This window comes from Schistocerca serialis, chromosome 1 (genome assembly GCF_023864345.2).
Source record: "Schistocerca serialis cubense isolate TAMUIC-IGC-003099 chromosome 1, iqSchSeri2.2, whole genome shotgun sequence".
Lineage (NCBI taxonomy): Eukaryota > Metazoa > Arthropoda > Insecta > Orthoptera > Acrididae > Schistocerca > Schistocerca serialis.
In genome coordinates, this window is record NC_064638.1 from 871,035,226 (window position 1) to 871,054,585 (window position 19,360).

Consider the following 19,360-nt stretch of genomic DNA (forward strand, 5'->3'; position numbering starts at 1 on the left):
GTGTATCAAGGCCGTTATTACGGCCAGAGGTGGTTGTTCTGGTACTGATTTCTCAGGATCTATGCACCCAAATTGCGTGAAAATGTAATCACATGTCAGTTCTAGTATAATATCTTTGTCCAATGAATACCCGTTTATCATCTGCATTTCTTCTTGATGTAGCAATTTTAATGGCCAGTAGTGTATTGTAGATTTCATTCAGCTGTCTTCTGTATTGATATCAGACTCATCGATAAGTGACCGATAGAATGCTTTTTACCAGTTTAGCATATTTACGTAGGATCGGAATTATCTTTTATTCTCGAAAAGTATCAAAAATTATCCAAAGAGTGACATGCTTGAAATGCAATCACAAATGAAGTCACGATGCTGAATTGGCGGTTGTAAATTAACAGTGTGTAAATCAGCAAACTGCACGAGAAGAAGGCGTACGGTTCATTTTACATGAAGATTACACAATAAGACAGCTTTGTGCAAGACTGGTACTGTATTTGTTGATAATGACCAAAGGAAAGATAGAAAATAATATCCAGTAGTTGTTTGGAACGTCTTATGCAGCTGAGTTTGGGCAATCAGTTTGTTACAGTAAATGACATGGAGAACTTCCTCTTCAGCAAGAAAGGAAACTTCAATCAGTGGATGCAAGTGACAGGTAAAATGGATTCTCCCTCAATGAAAAACTACAGCCAAATTTCTCTAAAATGCAAAAGATTATCCTGAAATGGGCAAACAGTAGCTAACGATGCCATGCAAGTTTCTTGGACCAGCCGGGTAAAAAGTACTCGAGAAGATGCTTGGGTGAAATGCAGTCACTTTCATGAAGACAATATATTTGTTCACAAGGCTACTTAACCAGTGCAAAAACTGAATAGCATCCAGCACACATTGTTGATGTAACCAACTTATTCACCAGCTATGGAGCACTCTGATTCACTTGAGAAATGTTAGACAAATTAAATGATTAAAAACGGGTCGGCGTTGAAAAACACTTTTACTTCTGATCTAACAGCCACGTTCTTGTGGTGCCATGGTAACACAGGTTCTCTCTCGGGGATAACTCACAGAATCCCCCGTTTTATATATTACAGTAACCATTCCATAGTCTGTGTATGTCATGCGCCATTTTCTTTGACCTAGTAGAATAGTGAGACCCCACTTGGTAGACGTTCAGTGTTGGAAAGCTTATTAAGAAACAGCGTCCGCTGTTAAGCAGGGCCGGTCGGAGTGGCCGAGCGGTTCTAGGCGCTACAGTCTGGAACCGCACGACCGCTACGTTCGCAGGTTCGAATCCTGCCTCAGGCATGGATGTGTGTGATGTCCTTAGGTCAGTTAGGTTTAAGTAGTTCTAAGTTCTATGGGACTGATGATCTCAGTAGTTAAGTCCCATAGTGGTCAGAGCCATTTGAACCATTTGTTAATGCAGAACCTCTCCCAAAACACTAATCAGTTTAGTCATACGTGAAGGCTGCCAGTGACACACATATTAATGTTGATACAGACGACAGTAGTTAATGGTAAACGAAAGTTGTAAAGCTGAATTTTTTTTTTAGTATCGTTCACAAAGGAAGAAGCAACGAATGTCTTCTCCATTCAACTGCCTTACCGCTGTAAGGCTGACTGACAGCAGACAGTACTAACGATGCTGAAAGACGACTGAAATCGTTAAAACCCAGCAAGGCGACTGGACCCGACCGACTCCCTGTCAGGCGGTACACATAGCCCGCTCTGTTTTCGACCATAATGTACTGTAGATCGCCTAAGCAATGAAATATTCCCAGTCATCAGAAAATCACAACGGTCACATTCCTCCACAAAAAAGCGTCAAAACTTATTTATGGAGCTGCCATATCTAGCCAGTATCACTCATTCCTACTTTTGGCAGGATGCTATAAGCTGTTTCAAATCCATATCTAATGAACTGCAGATTCAGCTAGAACTGAAAATTTGTTGCCAGTCACAGCGTAGGACTCTATCCTCGGACTAACAGCCATCTACAGGCATAGAAATAATATCATGGTCCTCGATCAGATATGATTATTAGCGATGTTACCCACTCAATAGTAGTAGTTGAAATTTCAGAGTTTCCCCAGGTGATGTAGTTATGTATGAGGAACTTATATCCGACGGAAGGCGTAGTGATATCGACTAGGACGTTCAAAACTATCTGTCTGCGGGAAAGACTAGCTCAGAATGGTTCAAATGGCTCTAAGCACTATGGGACTTAACATTTGAGGTCATCAGTCCCCTAGACTTACAACTACTTAAACCTAACTAACCTAAGGACATCACACACATCCATGCCCGAGGCAGAATTCGAACCTGCGACCGTAGCAGCACCGCGGTTCCGGACTGAAGCGCCTAGAACCGCTCGGCCACAGCGGCCGGCGAAAGACTAGCAACTAGCTTTTAATGTACAGAGATGTAAAACTGTGAACTTCACTAAACGTAAAAGTGCTTCGTTTCAGCGACATTATGATGGAGTAATTACCGCGGTGGAAGCAGTATTTACTTACTTGTGTCTGACTCCTCTAATGATTGCTGATGGCTTGTTTGCGAGAGTCCCTGCACAATGCGCTCTTTTGTAGCTTGTGAGTTGCATGTTTTTCGATGGTAATCTGAGGGTGGGGAGAGAGCCAGATAAGAGTAATGGTTTCACATCACGTGTTCTGGATATCGCGATAATTTCAAGTGGACTTCCGGCAATTGTTACGCTGTCGATAGCATCTTATCAGGATTTGTAATTTGTCACGGATAGCGTGAAGAGCAGGAGCAGTATCAGACAAATGTAAAATCTGACGTAGGAAAAGACACAGAAAAGTAATACACCGAAATAGTAGTTGTTGCCTGATCTACTCATATGTCTCGAAGAATACCGGAGCGCACAGAAAAAAACAATGACACTGATGTTTAGGGATAGAAAGAGGTCAACTATTATATAACTTGCCCCCTGGAATGCACAACAGCCATCTCACAATTTTAAACGAATAGTCTCATATAAAAAATAAAATTAAATATAGTTATGCAGTTGTTGAAGCAATCTCAGAATAACAAGAAATTTTTTATTTAAATATGTCACGTAAGTGGTATCATTATAGGTTTTGACTTCTTAGGAAGTCAGTATCACTGATGCTTTAATAATCAAGAGAGACCGGTAATGATACCATTTGTGTGACCTGAAGACGAAATATTTAATTTTAAAAAATTTCATTTACAAGACGGTAACTCTGTGTCCCCCCCCCCCCCCTCACACACACACATAGCTGTATTCTAATTCGGTGTATGACTAACAAAACTTGTTACAAAGATAAAAAAATATTCATTGTAAATCATTCAGATCTATGCCCTAATAAGCTCTCATTCTGATGAAAAAAAAAAATGAAGAGGCAGAATACCTGTACAAACATTAAGAGAAACTGGCACATGGCATCAGATCTCAATATACCGTAAAGTATTCAGGACTAACTGTTCACTGAATACTAAAATGGAATGTACACCTCGTTATCATTCTACTCCAGATACGAATCCGGCATTAAGTTCTACGGAGAGGGGGAAGGGGGAAAGAACACGGTTTGTTACTGTGGCCCCCTCCCGCAGACATAACTTTCCGTCATCCTCACATTTAACGAGCCACAGATGCCGAACATTTTAATAATATTAATAAATGGTTCAAATGGCTCTGAGCACTATGGGACTCAACTTCTGAGGTCATTAGTCCCCTAGAACTTAGAACTAGTTAAACCTAACTAACCTAAGGACATCACACACATCCATGCCCGAGGCAGGATTCGAACCTGCAACCGTAGCGGTCTCGCGGTTCGAGACTGCAGCGCCTAATATTAATAATAAAAATATAGAATGTTTTAATATAATAGTGATAATAATTTGTTTATATCAGTGCTTAGTACATCATTGTAGCATAAATACCACGAAGCGCGTAGAATTGGTTGTTGGCAATAGGTAGAGTCAGCTTATGAGTGAGCACCTTTTCGTAGCTATAACATTTTCTGCAATCGGTCAGAATGTAATATTACTTATATTAAAACATTATATTGCGATCTTTTGGAGGTGGAGGTGTTAATTTTAAATATTGAGTTTAACATTAGCTGTGGAAGTTAATTTCTGGTATCTTCTTTAAATATTCCTGACTGAAATTAATTCCCTCAAAAGACATTTACTGATTGTTAAACAGTTTGCGTAATTACATTTCCCGGATATTGATAGAAAAGATCGGTAAAAAGAGATCTCAGGGACGCTGAAAAAAAAGTTGATAAAGTAGATGGCTCTGAGCACTATGGGACTCAACTGCTGAGGTCATTAGTCCCCTAGAACTTAGAACTAGTTAAACCTAACTAACCTAAGGACATCACAAACATCCATGCCCGAGGCAGGATTCGAACCTGCGACCGTAGCGGTCTTGCGGTTCCAGGCTGCAGCGCCTTGAACCGCACGGCCACTTCGGCCGGCTTACTGAAGCTGACATTCTCACATCAGTGAATCATGCCGGTTGAATATTAGTAGCGTTCGGCTGTGGCCACCAAACAATTCGTCGGCAACTCTCCTTCGCTGCAGCCTGAAAATTCCTTGCCATTATTGAGATTTCCACTGACGGAAAAAAAATGAACACCAAAAAATAATTAATGTAGAGAAATGAAATTTCGGGTATACATTTGTGTAGATAACGTATTTAAGTGATTAACGTTGCAAAATCACAGGGTAATGGAAGCATAAGGTAAGCCACTGCAAATGTGAAATTCTGGTACATTTAAGTTGTACAGGTGCCGGACGTCACTTTTAGAGATGGAGTTCCATGCCTGTTACACTTAGTCAGTCAATACAGAGACGGTTAACGCTGGTTGTGGATGATACTGGAGTTGTCCGATGATGTCCCATATGTGCTCGGCTGGGGACAGATCTGGTGATCGAGCAGGTCAAGGAAACATGTCGACACATCCTAGAGCGTGTTATGTTACAACAGCGGTATTTGGGCCAGCGTCACCCTTTCGAAAACACCTCAGGGAATGCTGTTCATGAATGGCAGCACAACAGATCGAACCACGAAGCTGACGTACAAATTTGCAGTCAGGGTGCGTGAGATAACCACGAGAGTGCTCCGCCTGTCGTACGATATCACACACCAGACCATAACTCCAGGTGTAGGTCCAGTGTGTCAAGGACGCAGATAGATTGGTTACAGGCCCTCAACTAGTCTCCTTCTGATCAACATACAGCGATTACCGACACTGAGGCAGAAACATCTTTCATCGGAAAACACAACAGACCTCCACCGTGCCCTCCAATGAGCTCTCGCTTAACACTACTGAAGTGGCAAATGGCGGTGATTTGGGGTCAGTGGATTGCACGCTACAGGGCGTCTGGCTCGGAGCTTTCCTTGAAGTAACCGATTTGCTAGAGCCACACACCGAACACGATGATCTTCCCTCTCGTAGTGCTACATGGCCGCCCAGAGCCCGGTCTCTTTGCGACCATACATTCTCGTGATCACCGCTGCGCCCAACCATGTGCAATGGCTACATTCCTGCCAAGTTTTTCTGCAATATCGCAGGAGAAACAGTTAGCTCTCGTAGCCCTGTTACACGACCTTGCTCAAACTTAATGACACGTTGATAATGTAGTCTTTGTCTCCTTAAAGGCATACTTGACTAATTACTTTTGAATACATCGTGGGAGCAGACAGTGATCAATGTTATTACTAATAATTACTATTACAATCAGTCTTGATCACAAATTTGTTTATTCTGGTAACCGGTTTCGACCACGCCTGTGGTCATCTTCAGACCAAAATGCTGTATGAGCAGGAGCCTGTGGTAAATCACAGTGATTTACCACCAGAAGGAGGCTCCTGCTCATACAGCACTTTGGTCTGAAGATGACCACAGGCGTGGTCGAAACCGGTTACCAGAATAAATAAATTTGTGAGCCAGACTGATTTTAATAGTAACTATCCTTGACTAACATCCACTCTCGACGTCCGATCTCAAAGGCAACTAATGCTCACGATCGTTACAGAGTATATTTAAAGCAAACGTGATTTGAATTATCATAGTGGTGCTACTAGCGCCAGTCTTATGTGACTGAATAGACATGCTCTTTCAGATGTAGAAACAAATGCACCAACTTTCGTTTATGTCGCATAACTCCTTCTGGGTGTTCCGATATTTTTTTCCAAAAGAAAAAAAATTGAAACTGATGTATGTACAACTCGTATAAATGATTTCACCAAAATGTTGTCGGCGGGGGGGGGGGGGGAGGGGGGGGAGGCCTTTATCTCCACAATCCTCCCTTTTGGATCCGCATCCGTTTAAAACAAAGCCAGAATACGGACTAAAACTAGTAATAGCCCATACTTTTGCCATTATCCTCACCTATAAATCCGTCATCCGTCCCATCCTAACACATTCCGATGTTATCTGGATATCCGCCCTCCTAAATTCCACAAATCACTTTAAACCGTATAAAAGCATGCATTCCACCTAGCCTTCCGCATCAGCCTAACTTCCCCAAATCCGCATCCTATACTAACTCGTCCATTTCCGAAACTTTCTGATGTCCTTGGAGCATCTTCAGAGTCAAACATTCATCGGAAAATCCAATCCCATCACCGAATACCCTGGCCATTAATCACCAATACGGGTACCTTGCTACTTTATCCAACCTCAACCAACTTTCACTGTGCAACTATGTAATCCGTCCTGAGCTACAACATCCCTTCCTGTCGTAGTCAACAATGCTCCAACTCAACCATCCTTACGTATTCTCCCTCCTCCATCTCTTCACTCAATAACTTGTTATTGTGGTTCCACGGGATCCCACTGTAGCAGTCATCATTTTATCTCTTTAGTGATATGGTCATTTTCGTGCAGCACTATCATCACCATTACATCATAGTACAGTCAACACCATCATACTGACAAAATTATAACTGTTGTGTAAAATTACATTAACATTTAAAACCCTAAAATTCTGTACAAATGCATATTTTGGAAACTGAAAGCCATGGATCGGGGCCGTCAGGTAAAGGCAATATTTCTTGATTTTTAGAAAAGTATTTGACCCACCACCACACCAACACTTACTAACAAAAGTACAACCATATGAGGTATCAAAAGAAATTTTGTTACTAGGTTGAGGATTTCTTGGTACAGACAACACAGCGTGTTATCTTGGATGGAGAATCGTCGATTTCAGACGTGTCCGGGGGAAGTGTGTTGGGACTATAGCAGTTCATATTATATATTAATAACTTGACATACAGAATTAAGTGTTATGGAGCGGTAGTGGAGTGATAGGACTGGCTCATTACGTGCACTTGGTCTCATAATATTTATTGAAAACCACTGCACAGTGTAAAGTCGACCTTCCAGGCACGTAAGCATGAATAAAGTACAATAAACAGAAAATTCTCATCACAGACAAAGTTGCTGGACAGCACAATAAGTTCACAGTATAAAACTTATTGTATAATAGTTATGTGTGTGATTAATCTACATCTACATACATACTCCGCAAGCCACAGTACAGTGTGCGAGGGTACTCTTTACCACAACTAATCGTTTGCTTTCCTGTTCCACTCGCAGATAGAACGAGAAAAACGACTATCTAAATGCCTCGGAATGAGCCCTAATTTCTCGTGTCTTATCATCGTGGACCCTACGCGAAATATATGTTGGCGGCAGCAGGATTGTTCTGCAGTCAGCTTCAAATGCTGGTTCTGTAAACTTTCTCAGTAGTGTTCTTCGAAATGAACGTCTTCTTCCTTCCAGGGATTCCTACTTGAACTCATCCGTAACACTTGCATGCTGATCGAATCTACCAGTAACAAATCTAGCAGCTCGCCTCTGAATTGCTTCGATGTCTTCTTTCAATTCAATCTGGTGCGGATCCCAAACACTCGAGCAGTACTCAAGAGTAGGTCTCATTAGCGTCCTATATACCGTCTCCTTTACAGATGGACCACACTTTCCTAAAATTCTCCCAATAAAGTGAAGTCGACCATTCACCTTCCCGAACACAATTCTCACATGCTCGTTCTGTTTAACATAGCATCGCAACGCTACACTCAGATATTTAATGACATGACTGAGTCAAAAGTCATATTAACGAGATTCAATAGAAATTCCATTCTTCAAGAGATGATCCTCATACAATATAGATTCTCTTCCCAGTATTAGCATTTGACGTTGGAACACAGTTCAGATAATAAATAATAGTACATCAGTGTACCAACTGAGATGACTCAACTGCCTTCAACATTTCTCGAAATAAGTCGCGCCTTGTGGTTTAGCGGTCAGTCCGGCTTTAGGACCCAAGCAGAGCAGAGGTGCTGTGTGTTTTCGCCTGTAGCGCAAGCATGCTCACTTCTTCCGGCCGACACTAACGTGAGGCCGTAGGGCGACAGCATCATGCCGAATCAGTACCGAAAATCTTCACAGAAATTCGCTTTTAGAAACGACTTTGCTAGCCCAAAAGCACTCTGTGTCGAGCGCTTTCTAGAGGAAGCAGTCAAGACCCCGGCTACCAACGCTGTCAGCATCCACTTTTCGATCGTAAGTAACAAGGTCTGTGTGAAACTGATCAACGTCGTTACATTCGATAGGGTTTTTCGAGAGATGAAGCAAAGACTCCTCTTCTCCTATGCAGGCGGAAATGTTGGCAACGTCGAGGTTGACCGTGCTGGACTGGGACTGCAAACGATATGCATATTCGAACAACCCTTTAAAGTCCCAGCGGCAGACATCGTGGCGGCGCTCGGCCCTATGGCATGCTAGAAGAACACGTGACAGAAAATTGGACTCAACTTATAACGTATCCAGCCCTCAACGGAGTACATCAGGTGCACATTGAACTCCGATGACACATATCATCATATCTCCAAATAGGACGCTACTGACCCATAGCTATTCGTGACAGCCAGCCAAAAGCGAGTTTCTCCAAATGTCGAATCACACAACTTCCACCACAGGATGTGGGACCTGCACTGACGCCAACTATCTTACCAAACGTAAGTGGCGGCACTCACGATTTCTACATCTGTCCATGCACAACAGACCGACGTTTCAGTACCGAAACAACAGTCCATGGGCCAATGCCTGGACAATCAGTCAATGTAGCCAGTGAGAGAAGTCCATACAATGCCATCAATACCACTGAACACTGTAGGCACCATTGACAGGAAGATGGTAATCGATACACTTATCGTATCAACAGAAGCCTTCGTGCTGGCGAAGTGTGAGTCAGTGCTATTGTCCGACAAGCAAGGCCACGCACGAATGCCGAAAGCGATGCTACAAGACCATGTCGGAACATAACACCTCTCACTCGCAGAAGGAAGAAGAACTGATCCTGTAAGGCGCCGACCATAAGAACGACACGATAATCTACTGACTCTGCCCTGCAGAACGGACGGTGGGGCAAACAGAGTCCGTCTGCCAACCTTCTGGGGCAAACAGTGGTCAGCAGGAAGGTTCCAGGGCAGACTGTGAAACTGCTCGGTGCGTTCCTATCAACCACTACAACATTACGGAACGTGAACAGATTTCCGCGCCCACATCGTGGACCGAGGACGTCGAGACTGGCCGGGATCCTGATCTGGAGCCCACTGAGTTCTGAACAGTACCAGAAGGGCCGCATTCGGTGGGGTGTGACGTCACTAGCGACGTCTGCTTCTCTCCATCGTCACATGGATAACCCTACCCAACCAACGTACCGCCAGGCTTACTGTTTGGCCATTATGAATACCAACTTGGTTAGCTCCCTTGCCCAAATCCAAGTCCTGAGAGAATACACACCACAGGAGTCGACTTTGCATTCCTGCAATAGGTGCGAACGAGCATACTTCCGAACTTTTATGGTTATGCGACGTATGTGACACCTGATGGTCCCACAGATACTGGAGTGGCGATTTTAATGTGTGACAGTATCGAAGTTACTGACATCTTTCCTCAACTCGAGGATTAGTGGTCACAGCACTCAACGCCCGATTGATTAATGTTCATGAACCGTCGGGCATCACTAGATGTTGTGACTGGGCCATTTTCTGCTCCACTGATGTCGTCCCCCTTTTCCTAGGACGGCGTAAACACAGCTTCTACGTTGGCGATTTTAATTGCGTCCTTCATCCCAAGGATCGAATCCCACTCTACATGCCTTGTCCACAAGTTGGTACGGTGATTCACGATCTTCACTTGTGCGACCCGTGGGTAAAGATAAAAAAGAAGCTCTGTACACACGCATCTTACCAGTAGTTCGGCGAGCCGACTGGATCGCGTATATGCGTGACAATTTCTTAACAGGGAGTAGCGGCCGCTGAATTATGGCCTCTGACCTTCTCTCGTGACACTGTTATATTTGCATGATGTATTTCCATCCTCAACATGTCTGGCACTTTGGAAGATGTAACACCCTCCAGGACCCAAACTGCCTTTGGCAAGCTGCCACAACATGGGCAAACTGTGAACAACATCACTCCCCATACCACTCGACTATGGCGTGGTGGCTCCTCTACAATCCACAAGATGCTTATGCAGTTTGGCTAGGACAGAGCTGCATGGCACTGGCAGACCCTGAACTTTTATTACGTGGTGCTCAGGGACCTCACCGCTCTACCCCCGCTGCCAGGCAGATAACGAGAATGACTCCAAATCACGGCTCACAAACTATCGCTTACGAAGCGCCGATTAGAAGGCGCTGTACTCCGCTCGTGAGGACACAACCAAACGGCCACAGAAGTATCCATCACGCACCACATTGTGGCGGACTTGCGCCAACACCGCTGACAGTTAACCAAACGCCTTACGATGCGAGACAGTAGTTCCTGTACAACTCAAGCAACCACAGTAAAAGCCATGGAGGATCATTTTCGTCATCTTTACCAGGAAAGAACATTAGGTGATGAGGTCACTGCGGAAGCATTACAATATGTGACACGCGCTATCGACACAGTAACAACGACAGCATTAATAGAGGAAGTCTCACCTGAGGAGGTGAGGGCACCTTGGATAAATGTGCGGTCAGTAAGTCTCCAGGCCCAGTGGATCACCAATAGAGTTTTACCAGACATTTCGTGACATCATGATGCCCCAACGGGTTACAGTGTTCTGAGAACTCATGTTCCCAGACTGTACTGCCTACATCAGTCAAAGGACTTCTCACACTGGTACACAAGCCAGCGGGAGGGCAATCTTTGAATGATTATCACTCACTTACAATGTCGGACGCCAACTACAAGGTGGTCGCCAGGCTTTTGGCTGGTTGCAGACTTTGCCAATGATCCTAGACCCAGTACACAAGTGTCGCTGAGGTGCGATGCCAACATCTGCTGTGAATTAATAGCTATCGCCTCAGAGTGCCGCCTGAGAGTGGTGATTGTCTCCATCGATTTCAATTGGGCCTTCGATAGTGCACCATAACTTCCTCCTACAGGCGATGGATTTCATGGGATTTCTGAGGCTCATTGACACCCTGTAGTGCCTTCTGGCACCAGCCAGGTCTCAGGTCCAGATCGACAGATGGATAGTGGCCTCAATACCCATTAAGAGGTCTCTACAAAAACGGTGCCCCTTTCTACCTACCTTTATACAATTACGGTAAAGCCACTCCTTCTGGGGTCTCAACCGTAGGCTATCTGGCATCGTCCTGTAGGACATCATTTTTCCCTGCATAGCGTGCGCCGACGACCTGCCATTGCTGGTTCGTTCCACCGATGAAGTCCGCAGCATATTAAACTGGTTCGAGCAATATGGACTGGCTGCAAGCAGTCTTCTAAACATTATCAAGTTGGCAGCGCTATATACAAGGCGCGGTGTCGGGCCGGGTGCTGTCGCCCCCCTCTCGCCAGTTACCGAATTGAGGTATTTGGGAGTCATGTTTACAAAGGACGTGCGCGGAGAGGCCGCTGCAAATATCGACAATTACTACAGAGCGTATGCGTGATGGTGCACCAGAGCCTGCTCCAAGATTTGAACCAGCTGCAACGTGTGGAATATCTGAACCTCAATGCGGCGTCAAAACTCAATAACGTGACACTGGTCCTCACCCTACCGACTTCAGGCGGTTTTCGGCTATTTCCTATCCACAGGACTGGTGTTTAAAGTACATTGTGATACTATCACCCTCCCTCTGCACGATGGATGGCTGGGACTGGTTAACGTCCGGGCAGAGGCAAGTGCCCTTTATATGAGGAATACGTGGAACCAATGGACCAATCAACACGCCTCCCTCATGGGTCTGTCTGTCTCTCACGTCCTGTCGGTGTCGGTAGCTCTCTCGGTAGCTCTCTCGTATCTGCCGAAGACAAAAGATTTTTACACCGGCCTTCCGTGCACAGTTCCGCGTAACATGGTAGAAACTAAGTACCCGGTTGTCAATTGGCCTTGAATGTGGAAAACTATACTTCACCACTTCCTGTCAACCACTGTGCGTGTCACGTGATATCAAGTCACCAACAAAATGTATGCGACGAGACACCAGCTCCACGCTATCGGCTTAACGGACCCCCCACTTTGCCCTGACTGTCGCTTCCTGGACACCGATGAACATCGCTTCACGTTTGTGTCGTCGTCCAGCGTTTGGCGGGAGATATAAAAGATCTTAGCTTGTTACCACTGCGTCACAGCAGACCTGACTGAACCTCAAACCCTTCTGTGCCCAGATGACTGTTACTTTCCCCTCGATAAATGTCATGCGCTTACATGGTTCAAGGGAACGAACATCGACTACGTCTTCGGCGAAGGGGAGAAAGTGTGGAGCTCGATTATTCGTGGTACCTGCTAAACGCTCTTGAACGTAGACTGAGGTACCGTACGCTCTTTGCAAATTATTTAAGCAGTGTTTTCGTAACCCTCCCTCCCCTTTCTAGTTGGGGAGTGCCAGGTTCAGTGTGTCTTTCTGTGGTGTCACCGCCAGACACCACACTTGCCAGGTGGTAGCCTTTAAATAGGTCGCGGTCCGTTAGTATACGTCGGATCCGCGTGTCGCCACTATCAGTGATTGCAGACCGAGCGCCGCCACATGGCAGGTCTAGTCTAGAGAGACTCCCTAGCACTCGCCCCAGTTGTACAGCCGACTTTGCTAACGATAGTTCACTGACTACTTACGCTCTCATTTGCAGAGACGACAGTTTAGCATAGCCTTCAGCTACGTCATTTGCTACGACCTAGCAAGGCGCCATATTCAGTTACTGCAACTAATTACTTCAAGACTGTATTCTGAACAAATAATATTGTGAATCATGTACCGTCAAGAGCGCCGTTCATCATTAATGGATTAAAGTTAAGTATCAAACTAATTCCGTCCGCTTTCTGAATTCTAATTCCTTGTCATGTTCCAGACCTCAAGTCAGTATAGTCCTTCCCTCCTCACGCCAGCCTGCGTGAGCTAAAACGCGTGCATTTCGGCCTCCTCTAGTAACACGATGTTGGCTCTTCCGCCAACACAACACTTTCCGTGCAGCATCACATCGAAGACAGAATGACCTGAATTGTAAGCAGTGAGCAGGGAAAGATGTTGGCTGACACATGGAAAGCTGCATTCATTAAGACATTAGCAAAGCAGCAACAGTCTGTTGCAGATATTTTAGACTGAATCGTTAGAGACAGAAAACGCCAGTGGCTGAAGACAAGAAAACTCCAATTAGATCATCCCTTGAAGAAAGATTTCTTTTCAGCTGAAGTTACACGAATAATACACAACGCTATTTTAGTTCATCCTCTGAATAAAACTTTTATAGCATTCTGTTTTACAGGATTTTCATTTGTACACATTTACTAATTATTATCATGTAACAAAAGTATTTAAATAAATGAAAAACAATTAAAAAATAATAATAATAAATATAATTATAAAACCGTGGATCCTGTCGCCTCGGGAGAATTTTTGAGAATAATTAGGGGCAACGCATGAAGAGGGATAGTTCATTTCTTGTGGTAGGGAAAAAGTGACGGTGCCAAGAAGAGGTAGATTTGATTTTCGTTTCACTTTTTATTTTTATTTTTTTATTTTTTTTTACTTTAGTACTTGACTGGAAACCAAGAGGTCGCGGCATCGAATCGCAGTCGGACCTCGGATTTTTTGTCATTTGGAAACAGTGAGTGGAACTGTAGACGCTAGAAAATGGAATGACAATTGGAGAAATCGGAACATTTCGACGTATTCTTCTGTTTGTGTTCAGTAGAGGAGCGACATCAGTGGAGGCACGCAGAAACATTTTTAGCGTGTAAGGGGATAATGCCGTTGAGCAGACCACTGTAAAGAATGGTTTCTCGTTTTAAACACGATCGTTTTGACATTAGTGACTATCCACGTTTGGGAAGATCTTCGGGGGTTTGCTGAAGATCATTTAATCCACAATGATCCACGTCAGTGTACTAGAGAACAACAAATTTGATTAACTGTGATCATTCCGCCATGGTGCGACATTTGCATGCAATGGGGAAGGTTAAAAAATGGTATGGGTACCGCATGCTCTAAGCCAAAACAACAAAAAATCTGCTGGTGGCCACATGTGCATCTCTGCTTGCTCGTCGTCTATTGGCTCGTGAACTATGTCGACTATTCGTATCCTGTATCGTTACTGGTGACGAGAAATGGTGTCTTTATGCTAACATAAGGAAGAGAAAGGAATGGTTGAGCCCAAAACAGCAGCAGCTCCCCGTACAAAGACCTGCGTGCATCCACAAAAGATAATGTTATGCATCTGGTGGAACAGCAAAGGTGTGCCTGTACTACGAATTGCTTCCCCGTCGTGTAACCATCACTGCTGACATTTATTGTCAACAGATGAGACGTCTTGCAGACGCAATCCAACGACCAGGAAGACAGTGTGAAGTGATGCTGCGTCACAATAAGCCGGGCCGTATTTTCCTAGACTGACAAAAGAAACACTACACAGGAGCTGGGTTGGGAAGTCATTCCACTCTTAAGTTCTTCACCTCACCTTGCGTCCTCAGATTTTCACCTTTCCTGCTCCCTGTCGAACAAGCTTGAAGGAACTTCCATTCCGGATGAAAATGCGCTGTGAACAGGGTTCGACGGGTTCTTCCCCTCAAAACCACGTTATTTCTACCGTCACAAAATAGAAAAGTTACCCCAGCGTTGGCAGACTATTGTAAATAGTGTAGGAGAATATATTAGTGACGACTAAAGTCTCTGTTTATTGAACTTACGGAAAAACTCTACGGTCTTAGACAGTAATCTAACATTATTACTACTAGTATACTCTCGAAAGGAGCATTGTTACTGACTACTCTGAACAACTGGTGACAACACCCGGGAAGCTGTGTCATGATGGAGTGCCACCACATTCACCAACATTTACAAGTCGACCGCCAGGCGGAACTGGTGCCCCTCGCTCAGCTGCAGTCACGGCACGCCAGGCAGTTGCTGTGCCGTCCAAGTGTAGCCCAAATTCCGTGATGCAGGTAGTGTCCTTCTGCCTCTGGCAGTACAGGGACAATGCGGCTCTATAGGGCCCAGAATCAGCACGGGTCCAGCGGTGACGCTCGACACTACCGCCAGGGAATTCAAGTCCATGCTGGCACTATTGGAATGGTGCCGTGTCCATCGCGGTACAAGTATACAGTGTGTCTCACCGAAATTCGCTGTTTTAAATGTGTTCCATATACAAAACTAAATGAAACAGTTTTTTCCATAAAAATAGGTTTAAGTGAACCTAAGTTTTGAAAGAAAATTACAGTAACAAGTCAAAACGCTTCCACGTGAGCTCCTGCGGTGACACGAAGAATGTCGAGTCTTTTTTCAATTTCCATCCAGGTCCACTGCAACATGTACGAAAGAATGGTGTCAATTACTTCCACAATCAGAGTACGGAGGTCTTGAATGTCCCGCACTGCAGTGGCGCACACGCTGTCCTTGAAGTATCCCCATAGAAAAAAATTCATGGCGTGATGTCAGGAGAACTTGGAGGCCAATTCATGAGTGCACCTCGTCCAATTCAGTGTCCTGGAAATGTTGCATTTAGAGCTTCCCGAACATTCGTCGACCAGTGTGGTGGAGCATGTGATATTATTGGATTTCAGACATTTTGCATATGAGAAAAGGACAGCCATCGAGCTGTAATTTGTAATGATACTAAGCATGACAACGCGAGAGTGAAGAAACGAAATCTGTTTATAACGTGCGCCTATACCAAGACGCGCGGCCAGCGTTTAAAAGGTAGTTTTAAACACTATGACTCGCTGGGCGCAGATATTTAAAATCATTGCCGCAGCGCTTGATAGCAAGAAGCTGCGAAACAGAAGAAAGAACAATTTATCATTTGAAACTTCCTGGCAGATGAAACTGTGTGCCCGACCGAGACTCGAACGCGGGACCTTTGCCTTTCGCGGGCAAGTGCTCTACCAACTGAGCTACCGAAGCACGACTCAAGCCCGCTCTCACAGGAAGTTTCACATCAGCGCACACTCCGCTGCAGAGTGAAAATCTCATTCGGGAATTTATCATTTGTTAGGAAAATTCTAAAGTCTTTATAGTTAGTTGTACTTCTGGTCGCCGATATGTTAACATGTACTTCATTACCTTTGATGTTTGGTCGCCGACTTGTTAAGACATGTGTAATACCGCTACAAGTTATATTTCATTTAGTGTGAAAAACCACGTTAGCACTAAGAAAAAAAAACGGTTTTGTAAACCTTGTGACGATAAAAAATACTTACGCGCACGCCAGGACATTTAATTTTTACAAAATATCACACATACAAAAGCAGCGATTGTTGGACTGCTCCATGTATGAGAAAAACATAAAAATGTAAGTTTTGTATTCATTGTAAATTTGTTAATGTTTATAGTTTAACGCCTTTGTTCTTTGAGAATACATTGATGCTTCACTGTACAGAAAATCTATGCTTATTCTTTTCTTTAAATAAACCACAAATAATGTTTATGTTTAAATGAACTTTGTTACAGGTTCGCTCTTTATCGCGCTGTCTCGATTGTATTTGGGAGACCATTAATGTGTTCAATTTCCGATCTGACAACTTTTTTTACAAAATTTCACTTTTTTGCACTCATTTACAATTTTTTATTATTATTCAAATAGGTCCCTTAGGTAATTTCATTAAGGAGTCTGATTGCGCGAAAGCAATCCGGGTTAAGAGGTCATTTCAGAAATTATTTTCGCGCAGTCAATCTGTACATCTCCTGAACACAATCGAGAACCGACGCATCGGCGGTCATTCATTAATTTTACTCTCTTTCCAAGTCGTACCAAAAAAAAAACGGCCAAGGAGAATTGCCGTGAGTACGCAATCTAGTGTTAAAGGTTGCATTCTTTATCTTGTCGGCAAACATTGCCATAAATTATCATCATCAATGTTATATTTGGTTAAATGTGAAAAGCAAAACCTTTTAACGCTAGAAGCACCAACTTGCTGAAACCAAAGGTTTCGTTGCAAGTCTTCAGCCTGGGGAAAGACAAAGATCTCCATCATGTCTTGGTACGTCGTTCCTGTGACAGTTGTGTCAGCAAAGTAGAATGGTCAAATTATCTCGTCACACATGAGGCCACACCAAACATTCACTTTCGGGCTATCTCGTACCTTTTCCCTGACAGCGTGAGAATTCTGCGACCCTCAAATTGGAACATTATGGTTGTTCACAGTTCCAGAGACATGGAATGTGGCCTCGTCAGATAACATTATACTTGACAGAAACGCGGGATTCCACTCGATTCGGTTAAGCATTTCACAGCCGGCCGTTGTGGCCAAGCGGTTCTAGGCACTTCAGTCCGGAACTGCGCGACTGCTACGGTCGCAGGTTCGAATCCTGCCTCAGGCATGGATGTGTGTGATGTCCTTAGGTTAGTTAGGTTTAAGTAGTTCTAAGTTCTAGGGGACTGATGACCTCATATGTCAAGTCCCATAGTGCTCAGAGCCATTTGAACCGTTTTTTAAGCATTTCACATGCAAATTCGTTTCGTCGCTACTTGTCGTCAGGCTTTGTGGCCCGCAGTATCTGCACCTTGTATGAATAGAGATGCAACGCTTTCTGAGGACTTTATGAACAGTTGCACGAGGCATCTGACGTTCTCGTGAAGCTTGACGGACTGATTTTCGTGGACTTCGTTGGAATGTTTGGCGGATATTCTCAACTTATTCTTCAGAGACCCGACGACCTCCTCCATGCCCCTCTGGAAATTCTGCAAGTTTCCAGAAACCGACCGTGGCGTGGTTTTACGCTCTTGGCGTTTGGTGCCGCTTTCCTCTAAAAACCACTAACTGCATTTGCACCATACAGTGGATTTAAACTCTGCGTACCAAAGCACTGTTTGTGTCTTCTTCTGAACTGACGCGTTTTCGCTTCTACTGACAACAATTCAGAAATGAAAGTGCGCCAGATGTTGAAAAAATTTAGGCAGCAACTTTAAGTCCTATTGCACCCAATGGACAAGTCGGACCTGAAACAAAGAAAGATTTACTATTTTTATATTGCCTCACAAAATAAGGGAATTTTGGTGTAGACACCCAGTATATATCGCTCATCTTCCCCATCATAGAATTATCTACACTGAAGCACTGTCTGAAAAAAGCTGCATAAATATTCAATCACATCTTGATAAGATTTCAAACTGTAAAAATTTACAGATTGTTTTAGAAGTTCAGAAATGTAAAAGTGTGCCTTCACAAAGGGAAACACGTAATACCCTCTGACCTAAGTGTCAATGAGTCACAGTTGGAATCAGCCGACTCATAAAAAACCTCGGTGTAATAATTTGTAGGAACGAGAAACGGAATGACCATATAGGCTAAGTCGAAGGTAGAACGGATGTAGACTGCTGCATTGGTAGTATACTAGGAAAATCCAACTAGTAGACGAAGTAGATTGTTTTGAAAACACTCGTGTGACGCATACTAGAATATCGCAGGCGTATGTGGGACTCATATCAGATAGGAATAACAGTGGATATTGAACATAAACAAGGAAGACCAGCAAGAGTAGTCACAGGCTTATTTGAACCACAGGAGAGTGTAGCGAAGGTGCTGGACTGCCTGATGTGCCAGACGCCTGAACATAACTCAAACTGTCCCGTGAAAGCCTGCTTCCGAAGAATCAAGAAACAACTTTAAGCGATAAATCTAAAATTATATTATAACTATCTACGTATCGCTCTAAAGGCGTCGCAAACAGTATTACAGTAGTTAGAGCGCGTACAGAGGTATTCAAACAATCACTCTTTTCTTGCGTCATACACGAGTGGAACGGGAAGCGGCCCTAATACTTGGTACCACGGGAAGTACCATCCACCATGCGCTCTACAGTTGTTTGCAGTGTATAGATGGAGATGGAGATTAGACGAGAAGGACCTAAAACTTATTGAGGCAGTAGGAGA

General features: G+C 44.0%; 1 protein-coding gene across 1 annotated transcript in view; it reads right to left on the reverse strand.

Moving 5' to 3' along the window:
* The window catches only part of LOC126486014 (beta-glucuronidase-like), a 357,520-nt gene that overhangs the window by 149,203 nt on the left and 188,957 nt on the right, over window positions 1-19,360 (reverse strand). The window lies entirely within an intron of this gene.